A 13,510-nucleotide genomic window follows, 5' to 3' on the forward strand; every position below is an offset into this window, starting at 1 on the left:
CATTCACGTGTTTCACTTGCTGAAGAAGAACACGATGTTAGGCGAAAGAATACAAACGCCTAATAAATCATAAATCATTGACACACCTTTAGATTATTGTATTTTTAATTTCTTCTCAGGACGATTATCTAATAACTTACTAGCATAACGATTTTCCTCTTACTTTGATAATTTCATTAATGTATGAATATAAAGTTTAGAAATTTTTATTTCGCGAGTTTCCATCACCATTGTTTCTTTAAATAAAGGATTATTTAATTGCGTTCTACTTATATTGTTCTTACTTTGTCAACGAATTAGTAGATTTTATTATGGAAAAAGTAATAACTTGTCGTAAAGTTTGACAACTTACTTTTAGAGATTTCGTATATTTGTAAGATAAGCTTATTGAAATAATCTATAGTAGGTATGCTCTACGATATAAGCTTCCAAGTGGCACGTAACAAACCTAATCCGTAGTTCGACATCCCCACAGTATTGAGGTGTATGCCAAGTCCATAAATAATTCAAGCAACAGTTACCACAGCAAACAATATAATTCTCCGTTAAAACTCGAGCACCGTTCCCTTTCGCAATTAAACACATCTGCCTATCCTTTTCTCGCTCGCTCTCTATGAGCCTTCTTTTTTTTATTCTTTTTTTCTTCTATATACAACGTACTACTTTAACTTATACTGCCTTCGATTAAATGCATTTCTGTTAAATTTGTATTTCCATTAAACGAAAAATCATCAATTCTTGTTACATGTATGAGCTTCAATTACAGCAACTGATTCTCCCCCATTTGTATTAATAAATGGACTTCTATTGTCTATATAAAATTTATTCTAGAAGTTTGTGCTATTCTCCCACTAGCAATCATCCCGTATCTTCTACGTAACTGCGTTTTCTTGCCTTGTATAAAACGTAAGCAGAGATTATTTACAATAGAATTTTATTTATCTAAGAATCTTATTTATTGGAAATTTTAATTAGTGTGCAATTAAATGAACTTCTACTAATTAAATTGTGCGAACGAAAAATCATAGATAAGAGAAGAAACCAGCGAACGCCAGTTATACGAGCAATTTGCGCCCCATTTATATTCATTTAACATTTATTTCGAAATTTTATCTTATTCATCGATTAAGTATCACGCTGTATCTTCCGCACAGACAATTTTTGTAGCGTTGCACGAAACGTAGGCAAAATTACTTATACTTGCGAAGCGGCACAGCAGCCCGGCGATGATCAAACACGATAAACGGTTCTTCGTCCGTGCAATCTTGTTGCGTCGTGTGTTATTAAGAATCTGGATTATTTCGACGGATCGTTTCGCCGATTACGCGCAACACCGTGATACGGAGGGGAATACCGTGTGTAAAGGGGTCACAGTGCTCTACACCGAAAGGAAACGTGGCCATCCGCGGCAGAGCGGTGCGGCACCGAAGGAGGAAACACACGCTCCGCTCTGTTTCCGTACGCACATGCGTGACAGACACGCTAGCGTGCACGCGCGCGGCACTAACCTTACCCCATCTGAAATTCTTTGTGGCCGCTAGTGTACGCGCGCACGCTCATCGCGTACCCTTCCTCGAGATCGACCAGAACATCTTGGAGAAGAAGAAAACGCGTCAATTGAATTTTCCGATAAATAGAACTCGTAGACAAATGGAATTCTTGTAATCGTAAGTACACAGAATCATGAAAGTATTCGAACACTTACGATATAAAAGTTCAAAGACGGTAACAGGGTTAAATTGTAGTAACAGGGATGGATGTATGTTGCTTAAGTTGTGCTTTGTTTGAGCGTGAAGAGAGCGTAGATTTAAACGACCTTTTCTTGTGTTTTTATGTGCCTCACTCTGTTTTATAGTTTTTGGCAAGAGTAGAAAGGAATATCTTTGTGCTTCGTTTTGTTCTATGAAGAATGAGGTTCTAAGATCTCTCTTTTTCTTCTCTCTCTCTCTCTCTATGTTTTGTAGTAACGGAAAAGTTCTTGACATTGCGTTTATCCCACGGGAAATTTACATTTCCACTGCTGTGGTTGAAATATTTTTAGAGTTTCTAAACGCTTGGATTGTGAAGTATCGAGGAAATGCCTCACATTTTGTGGATTCTATTGGTACAAAAACATAAATTGTGTTTCTAATAGCTGCGGACTATTGCTTACCGACAAAATTGTCAACCCCGACGTTTAAAATTGAACTTTACGAACTACGGAAATCCGATTTTAACTAAAGTTACTCGTGCTTCTATCACAGATACCTTCAACAAACGGAAGTATAATTACCTATAAAAACACATATTACCTAACGACAATGTGAATTATGAACGAACCATTTTCCTTTCAATCAACAAACTGATCCAAACTTCCTCAAGTTCTCCCAAATAGCCCCAAATCGTTCTTAGCCATCCATTCGCCCTGAAAATCCTTTCTCCGCTATCAAAGGATCTCGAAATTTTCCATGAAGCTTCCACAACGTCATCCCAATCGTCCTCCAGCTCGAAACCGATTCACGCGGGCAATTATATTTAGTCGAGGCGCGTATACCTCACGCCTTTCGAGGAATATACCCTCAGTTTCCCTTTTACACTCTTCGTGCACACATGTACGTACACAGTCCGAAACATAAACGTGCGCTCGTCGATTTCGCTTCTTCGACCGTACTCCTTGTTTATCTCGAAATAACGCTGCTTTGGTCGCACATGGGCGTTTCTTCTAGCCACTGCCAGATGCGTGGGTGGTGGCAGTGAAGAGAAGAGAAGGAGAGCACAAATGACGGTCACATGGCATCGTCGCGGACTCCTCTTCTGCTCTGACTTGTCAGTATTCCGTGAAGTGTTGTGCCGTGACTGCGTGCGGCCTTCTTTCGTCCGCAACCCCACGCACCACCAGTCCAGAATAATACCAGAAGCCTCAATTTTCTTCTTTCTTTCAAATTTCTTCTTTGCCTCGAGCATAGAGAAAGAAGTTTCACGTTTCGCACCCTATGCTCAAAGAAGAAGTATTACGAAAAGAATAGACTTAAATTCAACGAATCGATTTTCATAAATCAAAGGGGAATCAAATCACTGACGGTGATGCAGGGTTGACTCGTACGAAGATACAGTTTCAAAGTATTTCTTCCAACATATTCCGTTCGAAGAAGAGGTTCGTTATTTGAAGAGGAGATTTTGTGCATAATCACGTAGAAATTGATGAATTTGTAGATAAAATTGTAATTGCTATATGTTGGTAAAAGATGCTATATGATCGTTAAGACTGGAGGTAGAGTTCTGAAGACACTTTAAGCAGTGTTCGTTTCAAGAAGCCATGTTGAAGGAAGAAGTTGCTTGTTTGAGGAAGAGACTCTTGAAATAGATGGTTCGAAGCGTGGAGATGTCAACACAAGAGAAACTTCAAACCCGGATAAAATTGGCATTTCCCTGATAATATTACTTGAACTTGAACGAAGATAAGATTCCGGAATATCTCGAGGAGCGTTTCTTCGGAGGTTTCTGGCCCAGAGAAAAAGAAGAGAGACTTCGAGTGACTGGGAACAAATTTTCAATGGTAACCGAACGGAATTTCCAACGAAAGATTCAATAGAGGTTAAACGTTGATTCGAAGGTTCTTTATGGTTTGTTTTCTTCGGTCGTTCACTGGTCGTACTCGAGACAAAAGCTCGATGATAGTTTTAACGCCAATCAGATCGAAAATCACATTTTAAAATTCTACGAGCGACATCGAAGACAAGTATTCCGGTTCGATTTGGTGTAGGTATAGTTTGAATAGAAGTTTGAAGGACGATTCGTCTAAAGATAGAAGTTCGAAGGTCTTCACGAGGAATTTGGGAGCCGTTTTGGGAAGTTAAACGAGAGAAGAATTAGAAAATAGGCGAAAAGGCTTGAGAAACGATCGGTTACGAAAGGAGACAAAATTTGTAAGGAGAGAAAAATAGAAAATTCTACGTCAAACATCTACAGTTATCACACATAAATACATTAATACATCCATGGCACAACACACAGAAAAGAATAATTTTGGAATTTAATTATGTATCGTTCCAGAAACGAATAAAAAATTACCGAAGATGATAAAAAACGAGAAATGTAACGCAAGAATTGAAGAGGATACAAAGTAGATGGAAAATATAAAATAAGAAACGTCGAAAGGAATATTCTAATTGATCTCGGCCACTTTTGGAGAAGTGTATCGAAGTGGAACGCGAACAAAAAGCCGGCAGAAGCATCGTTTAACGTTTTCTAAACGCGCGCCGCTGAAGTGTACTTTGATGCACAGCTTCGAGAACACAGAATAAAAAGGGTTATCGAAGCGTTCGAAGGGTCTCGTTACGAACGAATAATGCCACCTTTCATGCACTGCTTTCGTCCATTTGCACACGCAAAAAATCGTATGGCTACGAGTGCCTTTTCTTCGAACAGTTAATTAATTACATCCACTTTTCAGATCCGGACTATTCGCTTCGAAATAAAATATTACAATCACTCGGGGTTATTAAAATATTAACCGAATCTTAGAAAATATTCTTAAAAAGGAAAAAAAGACTTTAAAAATATTTGTATTTGAAGAAACCATCGTCAAATGATAAAAGAAGAAAATAAGGCACAAAGAAGAATGGACTTTTTAAGAAGCAATTTCGATCAGTTATTTAGGGAAAATTAAGGTAAGATGATTATGGTTGTTATACTTTTATTACAAATTTTCACATTTTGTCTTAATTGTTTATGAAACATCTCGACTCATCGATACGTTATTGCTCTGACGTTACACGAAGGCTGGTTTATTTTCCCTCGAAAACAGATTCTATCGAGTCTAATCACAGTTTCCCTCCATCGAGGAAGATTATTGTTCGCGTACGCGGAGCACGTGGACGATCAGCTGATCGAACGTCCTCGCGTCGCTTTCCACGAAACCAAAACTTTCTTCCTTAAACATGGCTCGACTCTTCAGTCTACTTCTATTATAAAACAATATGAATCGTTTTCTCTACTATTCACAAATAATATTTTAAAAAGTATAATCTCATAACATCTTTTTTAACACGTTTATCTTCGTCGCAAAATAAAATCGATTTCTTTATTTACAATGTTTCCACGATCATATGCAGAAATTATATAGAACATTCGTAGAATCTTCTTTTCTTGAATTTATATGTGTATCGACTCACTTATTGAAATATTTAAACGAACCCAAAGCGAAAAATAACTTATGGTCGAACGTGCTCCAGCAACGAATACTTTTAAGGCATCCACGTCGAGAAATCTGTACGAATATTCCATTAGGAATTAGGCAGGCGGCTCGCAGTGTATATTAATAGATCGAACCTGACAGCCGAACTTAACCAGACGCTCGAACGTTACACGCGAATTCGTTTCGTTGGTAACTACCAATCCGACCTCGATGTAAGTTGTATTTCTGTACCTTTATATAATTCTTTCTTCGTTTACCTTTCCCTTGTGTTTCGATTTTTTATATTTCGAGTGGAAAGGAAATGGAAAATTATACTACCGGAGATTTGATACACGTTAGGGTTTTGAAAGAAATTACCGCTTCGTTATGTAAATAAGAAATTACCGCTTATTCATAGTATTATCATCTTATAATATTGAAACCGTAATTAATTATACTTAAAAATGAAAATTATAGTTATTATATTATTTTTCAATAAATGAAGTGTATATATGCGAAAAAAATTCATTAGGCAAAGAATTTCATTAGAGATTTAGTAATTCTGATTAGGATAGGTAGATAGAATATCTAAAAAAGTTAGTTACAAAAATAGTTTGTAATCTTTTTTTATCTAGGTAGATGACGTTCATCGGTATTTTAATTGGGCATCTGTTTTTGGACTATGAACTGTAAAATAGATTTGTATAGTCGTTGTACGTCAATGTTTCATAAGATAATTTGAAAGATAATACAAACGTGTAAGCTGTATCGATCAGGCCTCTTTCTCGAGACGTATCGATTTTTCTTATCCCTCTTATTTTAAAGATGATCATTCTACAAAATTGATAACTATCTTTCAGTATTATTATAGAAGTATCTAGATGCACTAAGTTTCGTAAACTAATTTTGTCAAATTAATACCGAGTCATATTACTACTCAGTTTTAAAATTTTATAGTACAATTATTCTTTGTTACCTTTTCTCGCTAACACCATGCATCATTTTATTAAATTGTAACGTATTAATTACGTTGAATTTCTGGTCTCGTGTGCTACTGCTAATAAATTCGGGTATCGTTCTAAGAGAAAGTACACGAGATCCAAAAAAAGAAACCAAAACGTGCTTGCACCGAATTCGATCGTGAGACCTTGAACCATGAGAAACGACGTAGAGTGGATGATCCGAGGATGGAACGTGCATGTGTAGTGCGTGCGTTGGTCCAAGATGGGAGTCATAAACGCGGTGTATTGTGTAATCAGCAAACGACGTGCGTGAAAATGCGTGTCACGTACGAAACACTTGACTTTCAGTCCATCGCGGAAGTTGGAATAAGAATTTTTGTCGAACGATGCAACGATTTTTCTAACATCGTTTAACTTCGTTTTTAAATATGGCCATCGAAATACGATTGTTGGAAATTAGAATAAGGAAGTTTAAAAGAAGATCCTTAAAGTTTAAGGGAAGATAAAATACCAATCTAAACTTTAACAATTTCAGACATTCGGGTAATTTATATTTAAGAAATGCGTTTTCCTTCGTTAGAGAGAGAGATCTTTCAAATATAAAAGAGAATAAATATGGAAATATAAAATAGAAAAATGCTATGCTATGCTATGCAAGGCTATAAAGAGTTAGATACTACCAGGTGGAGGGGAAAAGCGAAGGAGGGTAGGATAAATGATCAGGTGGTGGATTGGTTAAAGGGCATAGAAAAAAGAGGAATAGAGTGCAAATTTCAAACCAAAGTGTAGTAGTTTAGCAAAAGATTAAGATTAAATGCCACTTAGCGTGTAGATATGTATTGTATATATGGATAGGTATAGGATAGGGAACGTGTGCAATGAATGCATGTGGCGAAATCTGAATCAGATATTTTAGACTTGTGTAAAACCGAGCCCATTTCTTGTCTGCTAGAACCGAAAATAAAGATAATATATGTGTACTAAATAGGAAACTATTTAATACAAAACTTAAAACTTGAAGCACGATCTAAAAATTTATGAAATTCCAAATTTGTTAATCGCATTTTCATACAATTTATATACAGGGTAAGTCAATAAGAAGTAAATGAATTACACTGCATTTCAAGGAATTCATCGGATGGATGGAATTTTATTTTCAAGATAATTTTGAGTGTTTTAAATGATACCGTATATTCTTTGTACCATTAGTCGATCCATCTGGACGTTCTTTATAAAAAAGTATTAACTTATTTATACCGAAAATCCGTTGGTTTTTCCAGATATTTTAACTTCAATTTAACAAATGTAACATACATTAAATTTGACCAATTAAGGTAAAAATATCTGCCAAACTAACGGTTTTCCGATATAGGTAGGTTAATACTCTTTTGTAAAGAATGTTTAGCTGGATCGACTAATGTTATAGAAAATATACGACATCGTTTAAAAAAGCTCAAGATCATCCTCAGAAAATATAAAATATAATTCTCTCTCTCCTTCCCTCTCTCTCTCTCTCTCTCTCTCTGTGTATTTACGAAGCACATATTGTTAATAATAACAAATATATAACGAGAACAATTTATCGAAATTAAATATAAGAATAATCACCTCGTGAAATGGTCGTCCTTTCGTTTTTTATTTTCATTCTTAAAGGAACTAAAAAAACTTCTTCATAAAGAGCTTCCAATTCTATATCCAATTCTGAATCATAAGATAGAAATTTGAGCTTAACCATGAAACTTCCATCCCAATTTCTTAATCTGTTTCCCAAAAGAGGACAGAGTAGTCGGGAAAAGTTGAAAATCTCACGCGAACCGGACGAAACGCCAAACACGCCGCTATTTTTGCCTCAAGGTAAAAAAGAAGTTCGTCGATCGCTGCCGGGTCAAGCTGAACTGCACTTAATTTATTGTACGTAGCTGATGCACCACAGTGCAGCACCTGCCGACGATGAAAAAAGCAGCGCATCCAAGCAACGATGCACGTGCCTCCATAAGAGGGACGTACGCGCATTAACTTTTACGCGAGGTTGTTCTCTTACATGTGACGCGCCATTAATTAACAAGTACGTAAATTACGTTGATACGTAAATCTCAGAGCTGCGCGTGTTTTGCACGTTGCTCTTTCGAAAAAGAGCAACCGAGTACCCTTTTTTTTTGCTGTTTTATATGTCTCGAGTCACGGGTTCGTAAATTTCAGGATACTAAGATTCAGGAAATTTAGTATATTAGATCTTAGAATTCCGGAATGCGTTTTAATCTTCATAAATCAGATCCTATGAACATTAGATCTTATAAATTCTAGGTATCATATATCTTAGAATTCGCACATTCTAAGTTTGATAGATTCTAGATTTGATCGACTCCATACTAATTCACATATTCCAGGATTCATGTGTTCCTAGGTTCGTGACATTTAGGACTCCGGCATTCACCAATTCTTATATTTATGTACTTGACCAGAATTATCAGATTCTGGGATTCATGGATTATAGGTCTTCGTTCACGGGTACTAGAATTTATAGATTTCGTGTATCGATTCATGAATTTTTATGGTCGTGACCTCGTTTCTTTTTAGCAACATTTGCCTCGTTCTTAAGATCCTCGCACGTAGATCCTTAGGCAACAAACAAGACTCTTCTAATCTTCAAATCTTGAAATCTTCAAATTTTGGCATTTGTATTCTTCTTCAAACTAAGAACTATTTTTTGGCATCGTCGTGTTTCTAACAAAAGCTAAACGAAGATTCACAAAGTCGTTTCACGGAATTCCGAACACGTTCGAAAATTCTTGGTGCGCTACGAATCGTTTGGCAGTCACTCGCCATGCGTTCGTGGTGCTCGTGGGAACTAATGACTGTAGTGAATTAATCATCGATATTCTCAAATAATTTTCAGAAGCGATTTCTCGTTATTCTCTTAAATACGTTGCATGAAAATTTCTAATTTTATAAGAAAGAAGGAATATCGACTAAATTGTTTTTGGAGCACCCTATGTAACAGTAGAAATTACGGTAGAATACAAAGCGATACGGAATATATACGATAAGGGACGTGAATTAAATGAAACAACTAGCTACACAGTTAGCGAGGACAATTCAAAGATAATGGCGGTAACTACGCGCATATATGGTGAAAAATAGCGGCAATCCAAACAACGTGACGACGTAACAAGCACAATAAAAACATTAAAGTTATTACCTACAAAAAGATTATATTCGTATTAACAAAAATCGATCGAACGAAGGTGAAATTATTAAAGAAGGCAAATTGTCACGATATCCTCTGAAAAGAAATATTTTGTAAAGAGGTTTTAGAAAAACTGCTTTAGCCGACAATATAGAAGAGACACCGAGCTAATCGTCATCTTTACAAAAAAAGAGAAAAAGAATCAAACGTGTTTCTTCGTAGCTAACAAAAAGAATTAATAAACAAAACGTAGCAAATAATGCAAAAGCAGCTCTGTGACCACAGCAACGACGATAACAAGATCAGATCAAGTATAAAGACACGAAAGCCCATTCGCCCCTCAGATTGTATTTCACCAACGAAACTCCAGTTCATCGTCGCGTTTCCGACAAAACGTGAAAACGAGGTGAAAACGAGTAAACGAATCGTTCTGGCTCGCGGCATTGCAACGAATTCGAGGCAAATTTATACAACGGAGTGACGATGATTCGTCCTATCAGCTGATCCATTTGGACAGCAGAGTAAATCAGAGCTTGTACGAGCTTTCATGGGAACGATAACCCTAACGTCGTGCCTTTCCTTCTTCTTCTCCCTCTTTCTCTCTTCTCTGGCACGTTCCGCCGTTTCTTTTCTCTCTCTCTCTCTCTGCTTCTCTTTCTTCTTCCTTTTTATTGCTCGTCGACGGAAGCCGAACGAAAATAGTTCGCCGCGAGTCTGCCCGCTTCGAGAACGACGGAACAACCAACTCTCGGTCACGGTATTCCTCGAGCGAGTTCCGTGGAAACGAATTTCCATGGATCTGCCGGCGATTAGATGGGGAACATGGCGAACGACGTAAATTTTCGAGTAACCGAGGGATAGAATGTAATGGGAGCATAGAGAGTTATCGGTGGAGAAGTTCGGTAATTGCGGTGAGTTTCGCAATGATGTAGGAGATTGGGACGTGGACGTTGCGTGAAACTGGCGGAGTCTGCGAGGGTGTGCTATCCGGGCTACGGGACGTGTTTTATGTGACACTTGGGCAAAGTCGAACGTAGATTAACTTTATATATCAAATTTATAGATTTAGATGTAATTGTGGACTATATATTGTTATAATGTATTACGCTGTAAAACGAACTATATACTATGCGCAGAATTTAAATACATTAAAAGTTGAAAGGAATTATAGAAAAATAAAGAGAAACCACTTGTCGACACTGCTGATAACAATAGTAATAACAATAGTAATAACAACAATACTAATAACAATAGTAATGTTAGTATAGAGTTACGTTTAATTTATATAGGTAAGATACATATATTTAATTCATACACTGGCCCAAATGGTTCTAGGCAAGTTTGTAGGCCAGGAGGGACGAATAAGACTCACATGCAGAAACACATGTAGTATATGAGTGGTGAAATATATAATAAATAAAATAAATAAAATAGCAAGCAGAAGTAATCGATATAATTCGTGACATACACGATCCCTTAAATCTCTTAGGCATTTTCTAAAAATTTTCAATTTCATAAAAACGAACAATTTTAAATGTATAATTTCCATAAGCGTATATCTTTTATTCATAATTATTAGAATGCTTGCTATGGTAACGGTTAATTTTCTAGTAATTAGTAATGCTATTAATATTCTAACGAAATTAGTAATTATTCTTCGTTATAGCTAGCACTTAAGCGAACGAAGTTAATGGAAGTAGCAAGTAACGGGACTACGAATTAACTTCGGTAACTTAAACTTCGTCCGTCCAACTTCAAGCTGAGTCGCTTCTGAGGTAACTTTGAACGAAGTGTTTCTACCGTGTTTCACGGTAAAGCCTACGGGGTTGGCGTGCGTGTATCGAGTTGCGACTACATATTAGGGCGTTCTACCTTACGTAATTAATGTTGGTTGGCTGCTTGACAGCTCATCAACCTGACAGGACAAGGAGGTAAATAAAAAATAACGCAACAATAGTTTGTAGAATCAGAATTTTTCACGCTTTAAATACGAATAACAAGATGGAAAATATTATTCTCATATATACGCGCATACGCGAATACACGCAAGACACAGACGTAAACTTCTTGTTTAACGATCGATCGAAATATCGCTCTATGGATGCAAATGAAGTGGATGAAAGCGCGGTTGTACAAGAAGTTAATGGCAGCACGCTAGTGAAACTATCGTTGCATGTCTGTGAATAAAATTACACTTTGTAACACCTTCGGTTAACGATATGAGGCCTGAGACAAGGAGAACCACCGTCAGAAAATCGCGGGAATTGTAATGAGCTCGGCCAGGATGGACTCCTGAACGAAAAAATGATAAAAAGAGAAAACAAAATGAATTCGTGAAATGATTTACAATTCCGATAAACTCATAATTTGTTTCTCTCTTGTTCATATTTTACACTATGCTCGTTTAAATTTGCAATCATTATAATTTAGACTTCGGTATGATTATCGGTGGAGCGAGAAACTTAAAGATTACACTTGCACTTTGCACTTTTAATATTCGTAGGTTCTATACGATCTTAATCCTTAAGGAGGTGGTACGATTAGATTGGCTAAAGCTGCAGACCAGAAATGTGTAGTAACTATTAATTTCCAACCATGGTCATTGTATTTATTATATACAAGTATAGTAAATGGGTAATCCTAACATTGGATATACAAGGTGGTTGATAACTGGTGGTACAAGCGGAAAGGGGGTGATTCTATGCAAAAAAAGAAGTCGAAAATATAGAATAAAAATTTTTTTTCTTTTTTTTAATTTTTCCATCGAGACAACGATCTACAGTGAGATCCGTTATAACGAGACGTGATAAAGTGCACGCGTACCGGGCGAAAATTCAAAGTCGATTTTCTCGAAAACAAAGCCTCAAAGGAAAAATTTTTATTCTATATTTTCGACTTCTTTTTTCGCGTAGAATCACCCCCTTTCCGCTTGTACCACCAGTTACCAGCCACCTTGTATATGCTATTTATAGTGATGTAAGTGAAATCGTATGGTATTCGCACAAGTATACGTATTTTAAATCGAATTTAAAGTTTATTAAGTAAAAAGGAATGAATTCTTATCGAAGAGATTTTCAACCCCTTGGATTTGCTGTTTCTCCTTCACTCTCGCTCGATTCTTATTCACTTTTCTAAAAACTTTCTGTGAGTTATACTACGTCTTAATGAGAGCAACAAAGTGCGCCATTTAAACAAATACGCGTATTTCGAACGAAATTTAGAACCTGTTTAATTAAAGACCGTTCACAGTAAACCACCCTACATAATGATGTTAGTGCGCAATGTCGACAAAACGAACACGCAAAAAACTTTAGAAAAAATAAAAGATGTAAAAAAACACGGAGGAATTTCCTAGCTATCCGAAAGAAACTTTTCATCTTGTTTCATAGGTGTTTTGATTCAGAGGTCGCATGTCGTTTCATTCATCGCTGAAAATACGCGGGAATATTATATTTAGCGCGATCGCGGGGAAGAGAGTGTCGGCGACAACTACGACAGGTTTATGGTGTATGAACGGGGTAGAACAGTGAGAAACTGGGATCAGGCCACGGGCCGTCCCATTCATGTTTTATCCAAGCGACGTAACAGTGCACTGACTGGTAATCTTCAAACTCGTTCCACTTTCCTCTCCTTTTCCTTTCTTCGACGCTGGAACGAACAACGATTAAGATATAAGATTTGTACGAAAAAAATCAGAATAGAAAGTACATGAAAATATTATTTGATATAAACGAAGATACAAGTATAACGATATTCAAATTCTCAGAAATGCACCCTTATAAATCTACTTTTATCATAAAACCTCTATGAAAACTTGCAGATTTTAAACAACGAATTATTTTGACTCTAGTGATTCTATTATTAAATAGCGATAAAAATGTCAATTACAGACAATCTCTTCCCACGAATAATAATCTTCATACTTTGTAAGAATCATTGCATACAAATTCCAAAAAGTAATAAATTCGTCATTTATAATAATTCTATTAGATAGGTTATATATACTTATGTTATTAATTATGTTATTAATTATGTTATGCGTTATGTTATTATTATATTATATTATTAAGATACATAAAATTATTCGTATAATTCTCTAATAGCGTTAAATAGCGATAAAATACAGTGATTCTTCCCACGTATAACAATCTTTGTATTTGACATTCTCTCTTACCTTTTTTTAATTTCTTTTCCACCTGAACGATC

The sequence above is a fragment of the Bombus bifarius genome, unplaced genomic scaffold (assembly GCF_011952205.1).
Source record: "Bombus bifarius isolate JDL3187 unplaced genomic scaffold, Bbif_JDL3187 scf7180000008161, whole genome shotgun sequence".
NCBI classification, from domain to species: domain Eukaryota; kingdom Metazoa; phylum Arthropoda; class Insecta; order Hymenoptera; family Apidae; genus Bombus; species Bombus bifarius.